The sequence below is a fragment of the Balaenoptera acutorostrata genome, chromosome 8 (assembly GCF_949987535.1).
Source record: "Balaenoptera acutorostrata chromosome 8, mBalAcu1.1, whole genome shotgun sequence".
Taxonomy (NCBI): Eukaryota; Metazoa; Chordata; class Mammalia; order Artiodactyla; family Balaenopteridae; genus Balaenoptera; species Balaenoptera acutorostrata.
Genome location: NC_080071.1, coordinates 43,290,947 through 43,299,032, shown reverse-complemented (window position 1 = coordinate 43,299,032; position 8,086 = coordinate 43,290,947).

Here is an 8,086-nt window from a genome sequence, read left to right as displayed (position 1 = left end):
GAGAGGATATTATACTAGGACTACTGGACGCTAAGGTGATATTTCCTTGTGGAGGTAACCACATTTCTTCCTTTGTTATTAAACTGGGGAGGCAGTCTTAGATGGATAAAACAAGAAGGAATTGGATGCTGAAACAATTTTCCCTGTACTCCCCAGCCATCAGTACTTAGGTTGACAGGTTAGCTACCATTTTGCTTGCCATGTAAAGGTACTGTGTGGAATTAGGTTCATCTTCACTTCAAAAATCTGAAGATGTTTCCCAGATGAATTTAGAGTACATTAAGCAACCATTAAATGCCCTTTTATCATGTTTCAGATTATGGGAGGCTCACTGCCCTCAAATTTGTGTGAAAAGTCAGTTGCCTCAGGAGGTCCTAGGAGTTCAAAAGCTGTCAGTGCAAGTGTTCCCAACCCAAGGCCTGGGATGGCAACTGTGACTTGGTTCCCATGTCACCAGGCCCTACAGCACAGGAGATCAGCTCTGCCTGCCACAAAGCCTAAAGGGCATGAGACTACATTGATAGAATTTGGGCTTGGAAAGTGTAAACACATAAAAATATGCATTTTTTTTCTTTGAGTATGATGTAGTCTTTTAATTGGTTAATATATGATTTTTTCTTCTAGTGTCATCCACTTAAATAATTTTTCCATTTTATAAAGTAATACTTGTTTATTGAAGGAAACATATATTTACTGAAGAAAATCCATGTTTTTTCAGGAAAAATACAGACAAGGAAAAAACACAAATGTTAAATCACCCCAAATCCCATCTTTATTAACATTTTATCTAGATACAGGTAAAAAGGTATCTGTAGAGATTGAGATTGACATACATACACTATTGATACTATGTATAAAAGAGATAACTAATGAGTTATAAAGGTATATACTTTGAACCTCATGGTAATAAATACCAGTTCTTGTAAATCTTGAAAAAAAAAATCATTCTTTGAAAAACAATCAAAACAAAAAAAGATGTATATCTAGATATATCTATAAATATAGATATGTATACATACATACATATATACATTCTAGAGCTATATGCATTTCTATATTTACATTTATATCTACATCTACCCCGTACATCTCTATTGATCTGTTGATCTACTTATCTATTTCAGCATCTATATCTATATACACTTACTTGAGATCATACAGTACCCACTGTTTGATAACTTTTTAAAACTTAACGTATATCATGAGCATTTTTCCGTGTCATTTTCTTCTACTACAGTATAGTCTACTAAATCATTTTTTAATGGCTTAATGCATAGTATTCCATGTGCCATACTTTTACCAGTCCCCTATTGTTTATTAAGATACATTCGTAGAAGTAGAATTATGAGCCAAAATTGTAAGGCTTCTGCTATTCAACATCACTGTCTTCCAGATGGTCTGTTCCTATCTCTACTTCCACCTGCAGGGTTTGAGAGGGCCTGCTTCCCTGCCTCATTACCAAACATTACTTTAAACTCTTATAGGGTATTCTTTATCAGAACAGCTCAAAGTGTCACGCAGACATCCACTTAACAATTTCTTCTCTACTAGGCAGGGGAGTGAAAAGGGTTGTTATACTTGGTTTAGTGAAAAACATTCAATATTTGGCTGAAGTAGGAAACTAAGATTAGGTCAAGCAAAGACCAAGAACAGACTCCTGGTCAGCTGAGTTCCCAGTTATATTTCTTTTTTTAAGGTATATTGCCAGAATTTCATTTAACTATATGTTCAAAGAACTGTTATTTTAGTTGAGTGGCATGGTTCATTTTGTAATAGTAATACATTTTTTTCAGTTCAGAGTTTCAAAATGAATTCTAATATGTGAGAGTTTAATTCAGGGCAACTTCAGGACAAAATAGGTTTTAAAGAGATCTGTAAAAGGGAGATCAGCTCTGTGCTTTGTGACCACCTAGAGGGGTGGGATAGGGAGGGTGGGAGGGAGACTCAGGAGGGAGGGATATGGGGATATATGTATACATATAGCTGATTCACTTTCTTATACAGCAGAAACTAACACAACATTGTAAAGCAATTATACTCCAATAAAAATGTTAAAAAAATAATTAATAAAATGTGTTTAGAGTTCCTAAAAAACAAAAGAGACTTGTAAAAAGAAACTAAAGTAAATTCCTGGATATCAAAATATCCTTTAAATAGAATTGGTGAGTAAAGTATAAATTTAAAAAATAGATTAAATTTTCTGACAATACTCATTGACTTAAGAAAATTATACTGGTTGGAAAATACATTTTGCTAAAACAAAATATTTGAAAAAAGTTTTTGCGAAGTCTACAATATGTCAGAATTTATTCAACCCTAGTTTTTGTTGCATTTTCAGATATTAACCTGTGGTATTTAAGAGCATCTTCACAAACTAAGAGGAACTAGCTCTAAGGGGCTGCTATATAAAATGTATAATACCAATGCTGCATACTTAAGGATAGATGTACTCTAGGAGTTACTGTAAAATGGGATAATCTGCATTGGATTCATGCAGAATATCAACAAAAACACATGAAAATGCAATTTGGGAAGAAAGTATTTAATGATAGAGGTAGGCACGGTCTGGGTAGAGGTAGGTGTCCCAAGACTCTACTGCCCCTGTGTAGCATCTGCCATTTTCCCATATGCACCTATCTCTATTCACTTTGTCTTCTTTCACACTCATCTCTGACTTCTTTCTTTTATTTCCCCTTTTCTATATATTTCAATCTTTTCTTGCTCTTTTATATTCTCCTTTTATTTTAGGTTATCAAGGTTTCCATAGCCTTGTCCAGTAGAGGAAGAAGAGAGAATCTGCTTCTAATTGTGATTCTTTATATTGACTCCCTTTATCTCCAATGGAACATCCCTGCGTGTTTCTCTAATATAAAACAGGTAAACATATAATGGAATGGACCCTTAGTGCCATTTAGCCTGCGGCATCATCCTTCAGCTATAGGTGGTAAAAAGAGAATACTGTCCTGGAATTGGTGATATTAAATGGACTGGGTCAGGGGTCTGAAAGCCCTGGGTTCAAATCCAAATCTACTACTCACCAGCTCTTTGCTATTGGACTGACCTAAAAACTCACAGTGTCTTAGGATTAAATGAGATAACGTAGCTCCAGCATTTAGCACAAGCTTGGCCTACAGAAAAACATTTTTTAGGAGGTGAGATAAACAATCATTTGGGACTCTATTAAAGTATGTTGGCTCCACTAGGTGTTACTGGGGGTTACTTTGCCCTCTTAAGTGTTGAACACCATTCCACTAACTGCAGAAAATCCAGTGTTTTCCCAACAAATATCCGTGAATTCCTGAGGAGCTTATGGTCATGGTCACCTATGGCTCCCGTCTCCTGCTTCTGCCAAATTATTTGTTAAGGGACTGTCTCACCATGCCATGAATGTGTCCATGTTTCGTGCCACTTTGACCCTGGCATGTCACCCAGTGATTTTATTTTGCATACATACACAAAAAGTACTCACAAAAGATATTTATTTGTATGTAGAAAACTTGACTGAAGTTTCAGGTAGAGGAATTTATTTTACAGACATGTTAACTTACAAATTAAATGTTGGATATTCTTGATTTTGAAAGTGCCTTGGCTATTTTTGAAAAGAGGGCTCTAGTTTCTATAAAATGGTGATAAATAGCAATACCTAAGTCATAGGATTGTTGTGAGGGTTGAATAATGTAAACCATGAAAAACACTTAGAACAATGCCTGGCATGAAGTGGTTAGCCATTCCGTCTACTCTTACTATCATTATCGCTCTTATTGTTATCTGCCCTGCGCTATGTGACCTGGCGCTCCCCTCCCTTCTTTATCTCTTCTCTTTCTTCTGCCACCCACATTTCTGTTTGTTGTCTTGGCGGCTGCTGACCTTTAGCTCTGGCATTCATCCAAGGTGTTTATGAAAACATTTCCTAAACTGAGATAGTGTCCTTTCTAAGGAGAATTCTGCTGCTAGCTGTTAAGATAAAACGTGTTGGCAACTTTTTCCCCTACTGCTTATATATTTTAAGCATATAAATTTATTTAGGGAGGTAGGTTCCAGATGTATCTCATACTGAGATCAGATTAATCCCTGTTTCTTTAAACAATTTATACCTACGAACTACCCGGTTTATTTATTGACCCAATAGTGTTTCTTATCTTTGTACAAGAGTGTATAGTCTTTGATGGCAAGATTGTGTCTGACACATTTTGATTTGACCCAGAGACTTTCATGTAGTGGGTGTAATAAATAATAACTGATCGACTCCTTTCTCCACCATCGTGGTATGTGCGGTTGACTCCTTTCCTTGTCATGTCTTCTACAAGACTTTCAGGATCAGGTGATATCTGGCTAAGAAACAAAAGCAGAGTCATTTCATTCCCCAAAGACTTCAAATGAAAATTCACAATACAGTCAGGTACAGCTCCAAGAGGAGACACTGGCAAGGAACCAGGCTGTGTCTATAAGGAATCGCACATCCGAGGCTCACATTTATGCTGTATAAAGGTCACTAGCATTTTACCCTATCAAGCTGAAAAATTGCCACTACCTGTCCAGTTGGACATATTTTATTGGGAAAATATTTTTTTTCTTTATGCTTCTGCACTAATAGGTTGGTTCAGCAATAAATATGTGAGACCTTTTGTTTTAAAAACGATAGCTGATTGAATAATAGATGGAACAATATTGAGTATATTCAATTCCAAGGAAGAAAAGTATTTTTTAAATTTATTTATTTTTAATTTATTTTTGGCTGCACTGGGTCTCTGTTGCGGTGCGTGGGCTTCTAATTGCAGTGGCTTCTCTTATTGCAGTGCACGGGCTTCAGTAGTTGTGGCACACGAGCTCAGTAGTTGTGGCTCGCAGTCTCAGTAATTGTGGCCCACGGGCCCAGTTGCTCCGTGGCATGTGGGATCTTCCCGGACCAGGGGTCGAACCCGTTTCCCCTGCATTGGCAGGCGGATTCTTAACCACCGCGCCACCAGAGAAGCCCAAGAAAAGTATTTTTAAAAAGAGCCAGCAATTTTTTTTGTTTCTATTTTTTTTTTTTTTTGGCTGCATTGGGTCATTGTTGCTGCGCGTGGGCTTTCTCTAGTGCGGCGAGCGGGGGCTACTCTTCTTTGCAGTGTGCAGGCTTCTTATTGCTGTGGCTTCTCCTGCTGTGGAGCATGGGCTCTAGGCACTTGGGCTTCAGTAGTTGTGGCACACGGGCTCAGTAGTTGTGGCTCGCGGGCTCTAGAGCGCAGGCTCTGTAGTTGTGGCGCACAGGCTTCATTGCTCCGCGGCATGTGGGATCTTCCCAAACCAGGGCTCGAACCCGTGTTCCGTGCATTGGCAGGTGGATTCTTAACCACTGTGCCACCAGGAAGCCCCCAGCAATTTTTTTTAAGATAGCGTGGAGAGTTTTAATTTAATCCTTCTCTCACAGAAGGAGCGGAAGAGGTGAAGATGATTATGCAGAGAGACCACCAGTCTGCCCCCGCTGAGCCCACCTGCAGAGGGCATTCTGCGAATGCCTCACTGCGGCTCAGCTCCCAGCAGTATAGGTGCTAAAGAGACCTGTGTGGGAACAAGTGGTCTACAAGGTTTGCAGTGTGTGTGCACATGTCTGGTTGTGTGAGTCTGTGTGGATGGGTGTATCTGTATGTGATGTGCAGCAGCAGGGGGCCGGATGGGTGTTGAGGAGGCGGGGTGGGGGGTGGTTCTCTTTTCATCCTTGTGTCCAGCTGAGCCATTGTTGGACAGCTTTGGATGCCTTTGGCATTTAAAAAATCTTGTAAGTACCCTATCAACCTCAGGCCTAACACAGTTTAGGACATTTTATATGAAAGAGGACATTTACATAATTCTTAGAACTCAAAGATTAATCTTTATCATCTGCAAAAACCAGGGATTTGACACCTATTCTGCTTTTCCTGATGTTGCCTGAGATATTGCTGTATTTCACCTTCGTTGAAAGGAAGGAGGAAAATGAATGATATTTATTAACTTAATAAACTGTAATCTCGTAGTGTTTATTGAAGACCAACATCTCTAGGATGCAAGGGCAGCCCCACCCCATGCCACCTACACCCTACCTGGGCAGAGCTCATCAGCTCAGGTATTTACACTAGAGCTGAAAAAGTCTGTTCCATTTAGAACTGGCTGGAAAAAAAGTAGAATGAGGGGCAAGTTATTAGTGTGGTGTTTAGTAAGGTAGAGCAAAAAACAGCACTGATGAGGAGGAAAGTCAAGGAGAGAACATGGAAAGAAGGGAAGAAGGGAGGAAAGGAGACAAGGAGGAAAACAAGGAAGAAGGAAGGGAAAGAGGTATGTTGTGGAGGGATTCTAAGGCCTGCTATGAATTTACTCAGTTTTCACTGTGGAGAGAGTAGGTCTGGGAGTGGAAGGGGATCAGATATCTGCTCACTTTCTTTTTTTTTTTTTTTTGGTTGAGGTATAATTGACATATAACATTATATTAGTTTCAGGTGTACAACATAATAATTTGATATTTGTATATATTACAAAATGGTCACCACAATGTCTAGTTAACATCTGTCACCATAGTCAAGATTTTTTTTCTTGTGATGAGAACTTTCTTTTAGCAGCTTTCAAATATGCAATACAGTATCATTAACTGTAGTACCATGCTGTACACTACAGCCCCATGATTTACTCATTTTGTAACTGAAAGTTTGTACCTTTTGCCAGACACTTTCTAATTATGGCATTGCTTCACTGGATTCCGAGGGCCACGGAGCCAGCTGTTATGTCTGATCTGTTCATCACTGTAAACTCAGGACCTAGAACAGTGCCTAGAATTGAGCAGATACTTCATAAATATTTGTCGAATGAACAAACTCATTATTTTCCTAAAGAAAGATCAGTTTCTCTTTGTTTCCCATATTTAAAATAAAGTTATTTTCATCCAGCATGCTAACTTGTGACTAAAAGGTCCACAAGCAAGGACTGAGCTGACCTAACTTTTCAGGAATCCCAAACCAGGAAGGGTAGCTGGGACCAGCCTGGGCTCCACCTAGAGGGGACACAGATCACAGACCCATTTACCCTTTCCAGTCCAGGAGAAACAAACAGCAGAAAGTTTTAGAGTGAGAATTTCCAATTTAGCTGTGCAAATCCCTCCACACACCCTTTGTAGAAATCATGAAGGTGGCCTCCTTAGCCACAAAGGGTACCATTGGGTGAGGTGACTCATCCAAAGCCAGAAATCGCCTCATTGACAAGCATTGGAACTGTTATTACATGGAAAAAAATCTGTTGTTAGTCCCTAAGCTTCTATAGAGATAATAAGCTCTTACACAGATAAGGATGAGCAATTATTAATTACGTATTTCCTTTGATGAGAAAATACAAGTAATGAGTTCAGAATGGGGAAGGTGGGGGAAATGTCCAGGTTATATGTAGGAAGAGCAGGTACCATTAAAAGAGAGATGCTCGGATAGGTAATGTGCCCACCTGACAAAGGGGTGGGAAATTTTTAGGATGGGGAGAGATGCTTTCACAGATAATACTAATACTAATACTACTAATAATAGTAACAACAGCTAACACTGATCAGGCCAGGCACTGTTCTAATTGTTTACACATATTATCTCATTTAATCCTCACAGCAACCTCATGAGGTCCAGTACTGTTATCATTCCACTTGACAGAGGGAGAACTGAGGCTGAGAAGTGTTGAGACACTTGCTCAAGATTACACAGAAAGTTGGTGACCTCCTCTAATGATGGATGGGGGAAATAGCCAACTTGGTAATCTCCAACCCCAGAAAAATTAAAATGAAGGGCAAAAATCTTAGGGGCTTCCGCTTCTATTCCAGAAGTAAGTTGGCAAGCATAAACCTGGTAGCACGACTCTTAGCAGTTGCCAACTTTGTAACTTCTGATGTTGGCTATCTTTGTCATTCCTCTCATTCCCTGTCAAAATTCATTTTACAATTTTAAGTGAAATGAAATGGAGTGCTTATACCTGGGAGCAGTAAGGAAAATTGAGTGTGGGACCAAGAGACAGGTCAGGGATAGTGGCTGGGTCCCTGGAGTCTGTTGGAAAAAGGAAACCACTGGCTCAGGCATGTAAAGAGTCCTTGGAGATGAGCAGATAA